Here is a 17,265-nt window from a genome sequence, read left to right as displayed (position 1 = left end):
GAGTTCGAGATCTTGTATATATAGGAAATTTTCGTTGAAAGACTCATTCACTAAAATCATGTGTGTTATACAGGTCGGTCTAATTAATCAAGGTAAAATCTTGAGAACTGAAAAGACAAAAAAAAAACAAAAGGCCTCTCATGCTCTCTCAACTTATACCAAGATTCCTACCACTCTTTTACTAGGAAAAAAAAAGATGCTCTTAGAGATTGTTTGGAAGCAAGGAATCCATTCCATTTTGTCTCCTTCAGTAAGTTTGGTACTTATTCAAGCCTTTTGTTCACAAAGTAGAATGGGGGACCCAAAGTCTCTTCAATTCGCCTCTTCCAACATGTTATCAAATCCTAATAATAATTTCTCATTACCTTAATCGATTATAATCCATGTATTTTTATTTTAGTAGTTTAGGGTGTATCTGTTTAAATCTTTCTAATCATTGACAATGCAAATATTCTACATATATAACTGTTCATACTCGGGACCTCTAAGAAGAACAACACTCCCTTTTATCAACGAGGTTGCATAATGGTTCAATCTATGTATTTTTTTGTTTGTTTGTTTGTCTTGTTAGTGTGCTTCTGATGATTCTCTTGCATGAATCTTTACTTCTTGATCTTTCTGTATTTATTACTTTCTTTATCTTAACTAAGTTATTGCTAGAAAAGGTTTATTTAACAGAAATATACGTGCAAATTCTTCCATTCCCCCCTGCATGAAACTGCACGTAGAAACATGAAGCTAAATATATGCCTTGTATGCATGACATGAGGTTTCAAATCATCATTTGAAACATGAGAAATTAATCCTATAGTCTATAGATTAATTTTTACGTTTGAATTATGTGAATAATTTTTCCTTTCTAATATTGGTGTTTTGCTGCTTATCTGATTATTCGGGGATCGAACTACGTTGATGATGGAAATATGGATGGATCAAGAGGATGGGTAAGATTAGTTGTCCTCTTAAAAAATTTAAATTATCATATAGTTAATATATTTTTTTATTAGTAATATGTTTTTATCTGTCTAGAATTTTATATAAATCTACATCCCTTAAAATTTTAGAACCCCGTACCCTAAATAAAATCATGCGCGTATCTATAGATGGTACTTCGAACTAACGTTTTAATTTTCTAATCCAATTATTGTTAAGTTCCTAATATTTTGATGTTATTTAACTATTTTTTTAATTAATCATTGGTATCCGATCTATTGACCGACTAATCTAGATTGAGTATTGCAGAGACGAGGGCGACCCTCCCAACCCAATTTGCTCCATTCACAAACTCCAGGATTCGAACCCTTGACCTTGCTTAAGGGACCTAGTGCCCCCATCTCACTAGACCAACTGATTAATTGCACCATATGTCCCCAAACTATCAACTTCATTCAAATTGATCCTTAAAATTTTGAATATTCTAATTTCACCACAAACTATGAATCTCATTCTAAATTAGTCCTTCAATTTTTTAACATTCCAATTTCATACCAACACTATGATCCTCATTCTAAATTGGTCCCAAAACTTTTGAATCTTCCAATTAGTTTCAACCATAGTTTAACCTAATTTTGTTTCAAACATGTAATAATATAACTTGGCCTAAAGATTTTATTAACAAGGGATGTGATTAGTATACATATAGTTTGGGATGAAATTGAAATGTTTAAAAAGTTTGGGATCGATTTAGAATTAAGGTCATAGTTTGGGGATAAAAATGGAATCTTCAAAAGTTTTGAGGACTAATTTAGAATGATAGTTATAATTTAGAGATGAAATTGAGATGTTTAAAAGTTTAAAGACCAATATAAAAATGAGGGTCATAATTTGAGGATGCGTGATGCAATTAAATCTTACAAAATTTTAGTGTTCATGCTTTAATTTAAATTTTTTTAGATTTTTTTTTAATAGTATATGGTGATTAAAGATAATATGTTCATAATCCTTTTAACTATTGATAACACACACATACACTGCAGACATAGCTATTTAAATCTAGTACCTCGAGAAAAAAAATATTTTTAACCACTAAAATTGTTCTTTAAAATTTTAAAATTAAATGAATTGATTGGTATAGTTTCATCCGACGGTTATCTAAACTAGCACAATCAGGAATTTGTTTCCGATGGTGCCACATTTATCGTGATAAAACTAGTGAGAGGAAGAGTATCCCTATGAACTAACGTAAATGAAAATAAAAATTAAAAAAATGATTTGGTTATCATAAGGCATATTTCTTATGGTGAACTGTAAGTTCAATATGCTTATAAAATGTGTCAAGTGTAGTTCAACATGCTTATGCATGTGTAAGTACCAGATATCCAATCATGGCGGTAACCAGTAGGTGTGTTTAAAACTATCTGATTTGGTTATTAATACGATAACGATGTACGAATCAAACGGAGTCGGTAGTTAAGAGATTTCTTGTTATTCTTTAAATTTTTGGTTCAGCATCACGTATACTAGATGTATGTTAAAGAGTTGAAAGTTTTTGAATAATTATTATATTGTATTTACCCTAGATATATATATATATGATGACTTGTTAATTTAAATAAAATTAATAAGCTATTTTTATTATTTTAAATTGGATATCTAACTCGCTAATTTTAAAGAATTCATGTGCCAGACAATGGACCGTAATATCCGACTCATCAGGTATCTGATGATTTAGTTCCTATTTTTTTTAAACTAAGACTTTCATTTTTAATTTTCAAATTATTTCATCTTAAATTTTAAAATTATTTTTTAAGTTATTTCTTTTAACCTCAAAAGCATCTAAATTTAATTGTATTCCTTTAATTGTATTTTTTTGGATTTTTAAGTTTTAACTTTAGATTATATAATTGGAATTTTTAAATTTTATGTTTAGATTGTCTATTATAAAATTTTAAATTTTATGTTATTTTATATGATTTTTTTAAAATTAGTATAATTTAAAAAATAACATAAATATGAACCATGTACCTTTTTTTTTTTGAAATGTAATATATATATCCGATAATGAACAATCCTAATAAGAAAGAATTATACTCTATACCTATTTTAAATACCCTAAATACATAAATAAAAAGAATAATATCTACTTGATCATCACCAGCTAGTGCAGAATAAATTCGTATTTTATGTTATCAACAACAAATCTGCCATATCAAAATTCAACAAGAATAATAGTTGTCCAATAATTTTGTACATGTATATAATTTAAGAAGATATACTATATTATTTCATGTTGTATTAGTATATACAGGGACAATCATAAGATTTTATGTTAGAGGGTCAGGGGAAGACGAATTTATAAAATTTTAGGAGACGAAAACGTATTATCAATAGAAAATATAAAGGAAAAAATCTAAACTTTAAGAGAACTTGAAAATCTTAGGGGGATAATTGTCCTCCTTTCGGTCCATCTTTTGAGTGAAGATCATATAAGTCAATAGTTAAATAGAATGTTATTCTCTCTAGAAGTTGTGAGTTCGAACAATTATGTCTGCAAAGTGTATACGCGTTATAATATAAAAAAAATTTGAATGCAAGCAATTAAACAATAGTAATGTATATAAAAATTATGCTCGTCGAGTCTAAACGTAATTGATGTTATGTATATTATAATATATATGAAGATGCAATGACAACACTACATCAAGACTTGAGGTGGAACCTGACTCCTTAAAATTTTGATAAAATCATTATTATCCCCCTTGGAGTTAAAAAAAAATTGACCCTTCAGATAGTTTTTATTTTTCCTTATAATTTTTTTAATTTTTCACATAAATGTATTTATATATTATATTAAATTAAAATTGGTATTCAAAAAATATATTTTTATATTTAATTTAAGTTATTATAAAAACAAATCACAAAAATATAATTTTAAATTTATTTTTTAAATTATTTATTTCTCTTTTAAGTTGAAATTTCAATATTTACGTATACATCGATAAAATATAACAATTTATCGTAATTGATATATACACATAAATATAATTTTTATCAGTTTTTTATTTAAATGTTGACTTTTTATTTTTACTTCTCCAGACTGCAATCATGATCCCTTTACACGAAGTATTAAATTGACAAACACGAAGATTTGATATTTCCTCGAATTTAGACCTACTCATGTTGTATATTTGGGTTTTATGGGTGAGTCTCTTCACGGAAATTTTCTATATATTAAAAGCCTCAAACTCGAGATCTACTTAAATTATATCAAGTTGTTTACCACTTGAATCAATCCGGTGAATTATAAATTGTATTTATTATATTAATTATGTTATGAATTTTTATTAAACAGGTATACCTTTTCACTTTTCGATTCTTGATTTTTCATCTATAAGTAACACTTCCACACTTCCTCTATGATTACAATTCTAGTCTCGTAAATAATGGTGTAACTTTCTAGACTCGATCTATACATTGTAGTTAAATTTTAAAAAACTACACCGATAAGAATTCATAAAATATATCTTTTTATATAATATTATCAATCAATAAACCATTAACAATTATTATACCAAATTTATGTTATATCTTTCTCAATTCTTTTTTAGTGTGCATGTCAAGACTTTCGGAGAACTCCTCCAAAATACCATTAGATCAATATTATCAAATATATAAAAAATTTAACATAAGTCGAAATTTCTTGGATCTCACTGTCTCCACTTATACTTCTGCATACACGATGCTCGAATGCAAATTTAATGAATTTTGGTAAGCAGTAAACGTGTTAACTACGTTCCCTTTTTACGAATCAATACGCAAAAATAGTATTCATTATTTAACTAAATATGAATATAAAACAAAGGGAGCATGATACTAATTTCCTTCTAGATTCTGTGTTAACATATTATTACATTTTCAAACATTAATTCAAACATTAATTCAAACATTAATTCAAACATAAGCAGTATAAGTGTAAGGCATTCACTGGCCAATCATTTGTTATCACGTGGCTCAAAATAAAAAGTGTACGGAGTGATGTTTTTTATTAAGTAGAAAGATATTATATTTAAATAAATATCGAGATTTAAAACTCATACAATATAAAATAATATGATTATTCTTGATTACTCAGTCAATTATAGATCTCGAAATGTTATTCGTTTATGGAAAGTAATTATATGTGTAACAAAGGAACTTTAAATGATAATTATGGGAAAAAAAAGAATTTAACTAAAATATGATTCTCATTAAGGAATATACAATAAGAACAAAAGTACTAAATAAAAATTTAAATAGGATCGTAACACAAAATTATATAAATACAAATTATAAAATGAAGTAAGATTTAATTATTACTTTTCTTATGAAGTTATAAAATGCAAGAATTTAACTTAAACTAAAGGTCTAAAGCCAATACACTATTATTCCCAACTCATGAATTTTAGGTTATTCTTCTCCAAATAAATAAACACATTTTCTTTTGGAGAGTAATTGTCTACACTTGAACTATCAAACAATACTTAAGTAACACAACATGTTTTTTTTTAATTATTGGTATATGATTTATTAATCGATTAATTTGGATCAGATATGTAAAGACGAGAGCGACTCTCCCAACCCAATTTATTCCATACGCAAACATCATGATTCAAACTCCTAACAATGTTTAAGGAATCTAGTACATCATCTTATTAAACCAACTAGTTGTTGGTAGTAATATAAAATGTTTATCGTTGCACTAATTGCCTATTATATTTATAATTACTTTGTGATTTTTTTCATTTAACTTTTTATATTTTATTATAAATGTTTGTATTAATTAGATTTTTAATAGTTTGGAGATTACATAGTAGTTTTTATTTAGAATCTTTCTTAGTCATCGACAATATACACATCCCACAAATACAATTGTTCATACTTGAGACCTCTAAGAAAAAAATAGTTTTTTTATCAATAGGGTCACTCAATAGGATCATATTAATTAATTAGATTAAAACTGAAGTTTGATATTCTTTTTTATTTTAACAATACAAACTAGATTTCATTAATAAAAACAAAGTAATGAATAATGATTACTCGCACCCAAGCATAGAGAAAAAAATTGAGACAATAGTCCCAAAAAAACTCATATAAAAATATTAAACCTAAAGATACAAAGAAAAATGAAATATTCCCTTGAGAATGGCGACTAACATTAAATGACTCAGTAACCTTCATAAAATATCATTGTCTCTGTTGAACGAGACGTTTTATGAAGCGATAAAGGAGCGGTGAGCGAACCAAATTATCTGACAAACTATTTCGCTACACAATTCTGACTACATCGACAAACATCCTTTTACTAAAGAGGGGATTTGACTATACTTGATTACTGACAAACCAATTAAAAAATAAGTGTCGTTTGTGCGAGCACCAAAATGACCGCAAAGGTATACAAAAAGCATACCAAAAGTCATAAGATCATGCCATAAGAATAAAGAAAACGAGTGCTACAAGAGCATAGAAAAGTGTATCATAATGACAAAAATTCTTATTCAAAATTAAAAAAATAAATAAATGATATAGTATGAAAAATATAATCACCAGGAGTCAGCGACCAACATTAACATTGATATAGTCGTCGACTAAATAAAAATCAAAATGAAAGAGAAAGACAACATAAAAATTTTGAGAAAACACCTTATTCTTTTAAATATATATGCCTCACAGGATAGCCGAAATAGAATATTAATTTTGGTATTATTTGGATGATGTTTTAACACATGAAGTAATGTGACTCTGTTTTCAGAATTTAATATTAATCATACATTAAAGAACCAAATCATTAAAGTGTGACCGTATCTTATTCCATTTAATTATGAATCTTAAATATTGGCTTAGGCTAATAGCATATGTCCTTATTTTATCATGTTTTAGCACTAGTCAGACCAACGTTCGATCAATTTATACTTAAAATCAACTAAATAAAGAAGAAGATACCTGATGATCAATTATATTAAAATATTAAATTTAAAAATTCTATAAAAAAATTTGAGTGGTCTCAGTGATAAAAAAAATATTGTCCATCTTAGAGGTCTCGAATTCCAATAGTTACGTCTGTAATGTGTGTGCACATTATTATAAGTTAAAAAAATTAACAGATACATATGATAATCATCGTATACCATTAAAAGAAACATTAAATGTAGAAAAACAACTCAGCTGTCACATTTATCGAATATTAGATATAATAAAAACAGAAAATTGTAAAGAAAATAGATGGAATAAAGGCCAAAAGAAACTCAACAATAAGCTGTAGGTGAACAAATTTGATCAAGAAAAGGAAAAAGGAAATCGTTTCACATCACATGCAAATATGAATGTCGCTGGCCCTACTTTTTATTATAAAAAATATTTAATTTTTAGTTCCTTCATATATTTTAGAAATTATATCATTTATTTATATTAAAAAACGTATTAAATATAAAAATTGGATAATTTTTTTTAAAAAAATTAGAGATAGCATAACTTAGGGCAAAATGTAATCCCCCACCCACACACAAAAAAGAAAAAAAAAGGAAATTTGAAAAAGCGACCCCTCCCTAAAATTATGCATCTCTAAAAGTTCACATTCCTAAATAGTTGGCCAACATAATGTTTACTTTCTCTAATACTTCTTGCATACTTTGTAACACCTTATTTCCCATTAAAAGATTATATATATATTAACTCATCAAATTATCTCAATGATAAAAGAGAATGTTGTTTTTTCTAGAGATCATGAGTTCGAGCAGCTACGTCTTTAAGGCGTGTATGCATTATCAATAGGTTAAGAAAGTTCTGAACAAATACTACCTTGTAATCATCCAGACTATTAAAAAAATTCACTATATATTAGTTTAAACTTATACTTGAAAAGTGAAGTCATCAAGTGACATTAATAGTAAAATGGAGTGTTGTTCTCCTTAAAAGTCTTGAGTTTGAACACCTACATATGCAGAGTGTGTTATTAATGATTAAGAAATATTATAAATAGATATTATCTTATAATCCCCTCAAAATATTAAAAAATTATACTTTAAAAAGTGTTTTGTTTTTTACCTCCAAGAGTAAAGATGCCCATTTCATGCATATATTCCCAGTCATTTTCATGTGTTGGGGCAACCCATGTTGTAGTGTAGGCTTGCATGGTCCAACTGCATCTTTTATATATATATATATATATAAATAAATTTTATATTAGAACATTAGTAAATTTTATATATATTTATAGGGGTCCAAGTCTAATATTCCCAACCATCAATTCCATTCAATTTAAAGAGATTTCCTAAAAAAAGTTTGAATCCCATTTTATATGATTTAAAACAAGATGGACACATTAAATTATCACTAAGCATTGCTCTTGTTTATCACTTCAATGTGTAATCACCAATTTTTCCACTCAAATATATATATATATATATATATATATATATATTATTTTTATTTTTATAAAAAATACAAAAAGTAAAAAAAAAAAAACAGAAGGGAACATAATCCCTTCATATCAGCTGTTGTCTCTTCCATCTGCTGTTTCTGCACCAAGGCAACACCAAATTGGCAACCATGCAAAAAAGGAAAGCAAGATGCTATCAACACAAAGATAGGATTTTTTATATAACTTCTTTATGTACATTAGTTATAACTTCTTTATATATGCTTGTCTCGTTATTAGATATTTTGGAGGTGTAATTTTCATTTATGTTTTGTTATATGTCAAGAATATTCATCGAGGAACGTCAAAGCTACAAAGGACCATCATGGTATGGTTATAATAGAATAATGTTTTCCCCTTTTCTTTTAATTATTTTAACTTAATGTAAAAATAAATACTTAAATTATATATATTTATCATGCTTAAATTATTTTTCGGTCAATTAAGGTACACAACGTTATAAACGTTACTATTTTAAGTGTCTCGGTCACAATGATCGTTAAAAATTTTCGTTGAGTGACACATGTCATATTTATATAATTTTAAAACTTTTATTTTAAAAATCCTTAAAATTACAAATAAAAAAAATTCCTTAAAATTAAAATTATATGAATACGACACGTGTCACTTAACGAACTTTTTTAACACCGTTATGGCCGAGGCACTTAAGATAGCAACGTTTGTAATGTTAACCACATGGATTGACCAGAAAATAGTTTAGATACTCAAATGAGAAAATTGTATATTTTAGACATTTATTTTTGTATTCCTCACGATTCCCCAGAGCTTTGCCCTGATTAATTCGAACCTATCCTTGTCATATATTTTGATTTTGGTGGATGGATCTTCCAACGAAGAGTTTCTACCAACACAAAAGCTCAAACTCAAAACCTACTTAAACGATATCAATTTTTTCTTTCTTTCTAAATCTTTAATATTACAAGGATTCTTTACCCCGTATATATCCATATGTACTCTTAATTAGGGATGGCAAACGGGTACAGTTTCGTGGATTCCGCACCGCATCCGCTCCAATTGAAACGGGGATGGGTATAATTTTAGCGGGTAGTGGGCGGGTATGGATTTATAAAGTGGTACCCGTCGTGGGTGGTGGGCGGGTAATGGGTTTGAGACATTACCCGCCCCGCATCCGCCCGTCCCACATCCGCCCACCCAACTAAATATCTATTAAATTTTGGACCGTTATGAATTTAGGTGTAATTTTAGAGACTAATTTATAAATTTTAATATTGTATAATATATAACATATAATTTATCCAAATATTAAGGATATTTAGTCTTTAATCTGGTCTTTAATTAGGGAAATATTCGGCTCTTTGATTAAACCCATAATCCCACTAACCACATCACTTTCCATGTTCTTTAGCCCATGCTGCCCATCCAAACACAAATTAGTCGTATTATAAGCATTAACATCAAAAGCATCAGTTTTCATGTTCTTTAGCCCCTCAAAACCCATATTAGGCGCACTATGAGCATTAACATCGAAAGCAACACAACAATCCAGCTCTGCGACTACATGCTCCCTACAATTTGTCTCCATAACATTCGTTGAGCTACTCCTCTGACAAATTGAAGCATGCGCTGCTACCCCATCACGAACTGTCTGGGAATCAACTCCAACATCTCATTAGTTTGCTGTCAGGCGAGTCTAGATAGGTATGTCGCTAGTGGGTAGTGGGTGTGGGGATGTATTTGAAAATGTACCCGCGTGGGCGGGTGTGGATTTGAAAATTTGTACCCATCATGAGTGGTGGGCGGGTGGTGGATTGAAAAATATTAGGTGGGTATGGGGATGGGGGAGGGAGTATCCGCACCCGACCCGCCCGTTTGCCATCCCTACTCTTAATGCATTATATATGGTACTTAAAATATCTAAATTCAAATATTATACGAATTCAAAAAATAAACAACATATTTGAAAAATACATATACGCATTAAAATGGGACCTTTTTTCTACCAAGAAATGTATGACTGAATACTGATCAGATGAAAAATAATTGGCTTATTTCTAGGAATAAAACCTAAAAGGATATCTATGATTTAAAGTATTGTACCACAATGCAAAATATACAAAGCTTTCGACATCATATGCCAACTTTGCCCATTTTCTTTCGGATAATTATATGGAAAATGCATGAGCATCTGGACTAAACAAAGATCAAACACTTATGCACCCCACTTGACTATGTATGGAGAAATGCCCCCATATGGCCATATCCGAAACCCCTCATTGCTCGATATGTATGTTTATATATATATATAGATATGTTATAGGATCCATACACACTTCTGATCCTAGTAGGCAAACATACAAAAGACATGAGTTTTCCACCAAAATATACTGAGACCAACCTACAACCCGATAGATGCAAGAAAATACAGTTCAAATTCCAGTTAAACTAATTGCTTTCCATGGATATTTCCAATGGAAAGAGAAACTATGTGATGTTAATTTACTCATCGAAATGAAGAGAATAATCGCCGGCATGCTTCCTCTCCCAAAAACTTAAAGCAAATAAACCGAAAAGAAATCCAAGTGAATACAAGTATCCTGTTGTTATCATGACAACTAATGTCTCTTAAAGAATTTACGTTCATGTATATGTTATTATGTTAGAAGTAGTATACGTCCAACTCACCTGCTCCAAGAAACCAATAAATCACCTCCTTTGAATCACTCTATAATTAAGCACCAAGTCCTCGGGTTTCTTCCATATGTAAGCCCGCACAGTAGATAAGCTCATGTCAGGAGATAATACCTGCAACACATGATAGCAAACCAAACAAACGACTAGCTTACTATGATTGAACTTGACAAGTTGATACTATGTTGATTTCGAGCACCACATTTGATATGAAAATGACTTGCCTGATTATTACATAAAATCTCAATAGAATGCCGAGGATTTTTCCAAGGCTTCAGTCCAGAACAAAGCAATCGTCTCCAACTGCTGAATGCTGCAATTGTCCTCCAATTCCAGGAGCAAATGATCCAATGGTATTTAAACTATCAATTGGTTTGTCAAGCACCATCTTTTCTTTGACATAATAACCTACATAACCACAAGTGAATGTCACTATCAATGTGCCCTAAAATAAATTTGTAATAACCTAACATTAGTCTTTTGACCCTTACGTGATCTAAATCAGTATGCTAACAACATTTGCCTAGTTCACACAAACAAATGCCATGTAAAAGAAATTGCCTTTTGCAAGTACGGAAGAAAACCAAACAAGCCTACCTTCTGTATTCTCAATATGCGAGGTGACTGTGTGAGGATTTGAACAGCTGAACCTTCACATGGATGAAGGTGGAAGCTGCACCTGCAAAAATGAGAAGTGAAACTTCAGAAAAGGAGAAACGATTGAAAGATACCCTACTTATTACAAGATTTGGAACAAAAATATTATCCATGGTTCTGAATTATTGCTACAACACACAGGAAGCACATTTATTTTTTTTCTACATAAAGAGAAAAGCATATGTCCACTAGAAAAATATTAAACAATAATGACCGAAGGCTATGACAAAACAAAAACATAGTGAACTAACAATTTTTTAAGTTCATCCCCGTGTAGCAAGCATATTTGACAAAACAATAATGTACGCCAAGTTCGTTGCAAAATGCAAACTTGTTAGTTACAATCTAATTAAGCAAAGGAAAGTTCGAGATGGATAGAGAAGTTACTTGGTGTTCTCTCGTGATGGGAGCTGATTATTCAACCCACAATCCAAAACCCACCAGGGGAAGTGCTCCTCATCCTCAGTACCATACAGTTCTGTAATTTTCTTTCTCCAAGGACCTCCTTGGGAACCTTCAGTGATAATTGAAGGAGGGGAAACTGTAGACAACTCAAAAGGAGGATAGACCGTGGGGGACATTTTCAGCATTTCCATCAACCTCAATTCTTGAATGAGCAAGACTTCTTTGGGTAGTAACTTTTCCTGATAAAACATTTCCATTAGCTGAAGTCTGCAAGCCAAGTGTTTGCCTTCTTTTGGCCATCCAATGAGCTAACAGACCTTTAAGGGTTTCAAGACCTAGATTAATCTGCCAAAGACAAGTCAACACCAGATGAATATAATAATCAGAGAGATTTGTCATGTGTACTGTGTCAAAATAATGCCACAACCAATGGAAAGATTTTATACCTTATCATCCTCAGGCTTGCCAGTTATTTTCAAATCTGCAGAATACATCTCTGCAGAAAAGCATTGGGGTGTGTCCAAATGAACAGACAAGCTTCCAAGCGGGGAATCCACAGTGAACCATGAAGGAATGGTTACCTAGAAATAGAATGGATTTTAACAAAAATCAAGTATAAATTCAATAACGGAAGATGCATTATATTCAAATGATGTAATTTCAACTATGTAGTTACTGCACCATCTCAAACAACTGCTCCTTTTTCTCGTCAAATGAAACCTGGGCATTGAAATTAAAGAAATGGATCAACACACACAACTAAAAACATAATTGTGCATCTACAAGTGTGTTTATCTGCACCCAAGCTGTAAGTGAAAAGCAAAGTGCAACCCACTTCTACTCTAGAGAAAAAGACAAAATGGTTATATCCCAGAGCTTTATTGAACCAGCAGTATCCTGTTAAAGAAGCATTAATATTAAAAAAGAAAAACCTGGAAACAAGATCTTTGAAACCAAAATCTAACAAATACAAGTATTATCACATTTACCCTAGTCAATACATGCCTTTTTTTATTTAAAATTTCATACTGGACTATTGCTGGCGTTCCGGGAATAGTAAATATTTGTTCTTTAAAAACAGGAGTCTGCCAATGCCCAACAATGTCAGAACATCAGTAAAGGGAAAGGGATAGACAATAAATGTTAAAACAAATTCCATAGAGAGCCAAACTTCAAAAAGAAAAATATCATGGTTCATAAAAGAAAATCTAATATCTGTTCTTTTCTTTTTTGGGGTTGGTTGAGCAAGAAAACAATGAAAAAGAACCATTGAAAACTCAATGATAACCATCTAATTCACTAAAATGCAAGCATATAAGAAAACTAGTATTTATAAAAGAGAAAAGATGAATTTTGAGATCAAACTTGTCATACTAATTAACGAGATGTTTTGCTATAATTTCAAACATATATATATATATATATACACACACACAAGTACACACACAGTATACTTACTGGGGCAGTCCCTTCTAAAGAAACTCTTGCCCTCGAGAAAGACAAGTTTCCAGCCAAGAATGAATCACCTCTTTGAAAGACCTTCTGAGGGTTTTGTCCTTCAGCAGGCCTCCTATCAACTGAAGAATCTGTCGTTGCAACCCATATATTATCATCATGAAATGCCAGTAGTGAAATTGGGTGTTCCTTAGTGCAAAGCAATATGTTTTCTCTTGTTGACAAGTCTGTCAAATATAACTGATGTAGGTATAAATGTAAGCACAAGTCAAGAGTTAAGGCTATATATTAGAAGTAACAGACAAGGATGTTAAGAATTGTCAAGATTACTAACCAAGAATATATAGAAGTATAGCCATCGTTTGATGTCAGAATGATTTAAAACTTATATAAGCAAGAATAGTTATTAGCAAGTCTTAACATTAAATTTCACCGATTTGCAAGGCTTTTTCTCATCCCCCCCCCCCCTTAAATGGATAGTTTTAGCCTTTATACGAACTGAAGAATTTGATGTTAGGAATCATAGTTACTTGAGTTCGTCTTATTAGACTTTTATTCATTATTTAGATGCTGTAATTTTACCAAGTTAAACTTGGAAGTTTCCTACTTCACATGCCCTGTATTTGTATGAATATTATTAGTATGAATCCATAAATGAGCATGATTGACTTCATTTACTAAACAACTTTTCGAGAAATTCAGCAACTATTTTGCCAACCCTTACCCTAGAGCAAAGTTTAAGGAATTCTAGATCTTAAGCATAAATCACTTATTCTTCTTCATACTCTCTAATTTCAAGAATTGGCTGAAATCTTAAACCAACCCCAAATCCTTCCAATCCCACTCACATGAAATCAGTATCAAATTAAACCCTTCCCCATTAAATTACCACTCACAAGTACAGTTAGTTAACAGTAGCAGAACATCCCAACCCAAATCCCATTACAAAGGGTAAACGTGACTAAATGTCAAAAATGATAAACATGTCCATTAAAAAGTTTTAGCATGATACTTACAGAAAAATCTCTACCACTACTATAAACATGATTAAATGTTGGGGTGCTCGCAAGTGCCCAAACAGAATCTGTATGCACCGCATACGAGTGCACACAACGTTGCTGACCAAGATCCCATAGCCTACAAAATAAAATGAATAATTTTAAAAGACAAGGCCTTATATTCTTTCTGCTTGAAAATGACATGTGGATATATAACAGCTAATCAACAAATTGTGTACCTGATCATAGAATCAGAGGACCCTGATAAACAATATCTGAAAGAATTCAAAATGTCTGTCAATAAAATAAATACAGAACAGAATAGCTTACAATCAAATATCATTATTCAACAATAGTAAATCAAGGGAATAATCCATCAGACAACAATAAACTTCCAGATATGTTCAAAGGAAATGTATCATTCCAAATTCACCAGAAAGCCACATTCCGGATGAAAACAAAATGCTATAAAGCCATAACAAGGTTTGGTTTGGTTTCCGCAATTCAACCACCAGCATTTTTATCAAAATATCTAGCATCAAGGGACAACGGGGAATATACCAAAATTTTCCAATCAATCAACCAGATTGTGCCAGTGCTAACATTAACACGGTTGCAAGATAAAGTATCAGACAGAAAGATGTCTCATGATGCATGATCAAGCTCCATAAGTGTAAGACCTCCAACTAACACCAAGCTAATTCTATTTTATCTCAGAACTGCAGAGCTCAATTCATTGCACCAACCTGCCAGTAGAATCCAGAAGCAGAGCCCTAGTGTTATCTATATGCCCTCTTAGCTTCATAGACTTTGAACCAGTTCTTGGGTCCCAAATTCGCACAACCTATATGAGAGTGAGGCAGGAAATTCAGGTTACTACTGAAATTGTTAAATAAATCAAAACATCAAAATGATAACAAAACCAGATAAGACCATCTATTCCAAAATGTCATAAGTGGAGAGAAACATGTTACTGTCAGAAAACTTGAATTCAGTAAGAAGCAAAAACTACCTTCTCAGTTTCACCAGAGATAAGTTCGATCATCTATCTTGTGCAACCTAAACTCAATTAAACAAATATAAAACTACCTGAAATTCACCAAAATTTAGTATAAAATAATAAAAAAGGAAAATCTTTCTAGAAAAACGAAAAGAGAAACTGAAAACTAACAAGTCAAAAGGAAGTAGTAGAAGGCGGAGTGGGGCTGTGGCTCATCGGTGTGTTGTAAAACAACTAGTCAGACCGACGTATGTATTTATAGTGCTGTACAAGTATACTTTGATATAAATCTAAAGTTTATTTCAATAATATCATGGTTTTATTTAATTAATATTCTCAATTGATTATAATAAAAAAATTATTTTTAACATTAATTTAATAATTTAATGAATAAAAAATATTTTTTGGTTTATTTTTAAAAATTCTATAACATAGATTATAGATAAAGGACTAAAATTTAAGAAAATTTAGAGGGTGTAATAAAATAAAAAAGAGGAAAATGCTTACCAAGAAAGACATTGTAGGAGTATTTTATTATAGTCAATGAGCTCCTTTAATTCTTATTAGATCATCAATTATAAGTACATGCAACCTTGCTTTAAGGATGAGAATTTCATTTGTTTCTCATGTGTCAATTATATTTTATTTTGAAAACATTTTTACTTTAGTGACTAATTTTATCGATAGGTGTTATTTTAATTATTTTTTTGAAAAAAGAGGGGTTGTGGTGTTTTTTTTATGATTTATCTATTTTGATTTAGACAGAGAGTTGCAGACGATTGTTCAGTGAATGAGAAAGAGATAATAGACGAACTAAAGATTATAAAATGTCGAAAAACAGTGTGTGATCGTCTCCTTCTCCAATCTTATATGGTGATTTATATATATACCTTTATTTGATAATGTCAAACTTAGGGTGGTTATGACTATTTTATGGATTAAGAGTAAATAAATTTAACTATCAGATAATAGACTTAATTGATAGATCTTATGTACATGATGTCCATGAACTATAATACATCAAGAGCTATAAAAATCCTTAAGCTTTGAGGTTTGATAAGTGGATGAAAAACAACAATGATATTGATTTGCCGCAGGAGGTACAACACTTGTGTCTCCTGGTTCAAGGAATGTGATAAAGTGACATGAAGTGAGACTTGTAATTATTGCGGGGAAGTGTTTATGAAAAGAAAGGAGCCATTTTTTAGGAATACACGGGCTGATTTTTTATTTTTTTTTGCTATAATGTAGTTGAAAAAAATTATTCAAATAATGCACTTGATAAATTATTTATTTGAATGAAGTGAATGCTACAATATAAAACGGAGTCGTATTGTGCTCCCATCGTCTACTCAAGGTCGCATACATCATGTGACTTCCCCTCTCCTAGATCACTATGCGTCTTTCTCCGCTTTTAGTTTTGTCTTTAATTTTGCTTTGCCTTTTTTGAATTTTTTTTATTTTTCACTACATTGCAAAATTAAAGGCTGTCTTTAAATTATTGGGGAAAGAATCCGGGAGAGAGGAAGTAACATGGTGTTCTATACGACCTTAAGGAGGTGCGGGAAACTCAATGCGGTTTCGTTCTATATTGTAACATTCACCCCGTAAATAATCTCTCGAATATGCTATTCGAACAATTTTTTTCCACGCATAAATTCAGCCGGAATATGCGTTAAAATTGGGTT

The 17,265-nt window shown here is 30.6% G+C and overlaps 1 pseudogene; it reads right to left on the bottom strand.

Moving 5' to 3' along the window:
* Positions 1-10,765: 10,765 nt before the first annotated feature.
* On the bottom strand, positions 10,766-15,652 carry LOC120207893 (annotated as a pseudogene).
* Positions 15,653-17,265: the final 1,613 nt, after the last annotated feature.

Source organism: Hibiscus syriacus, unplaced genomic scaffold (genome assembly GCF_006381635.1).
Source record: "Hibiscus syriacus cultivar Baekdansim isolate YM2019G1 unplaced genomic scaffold, ASM638163v2 tig00015435_pilon, whole genome shotgun sequence".
NCBI lineage: Eukaryota > Viridiplantae > Streptophyta > Magnoliopsida > Malvales > Malvaceae > Hibiscus > Hibiscus syriacus.
The sequence above is the reverse complement of the archived record's forward strand: the minus strand, read 5'-3'. Positions and strand labels throughout refer to the sequence as shown.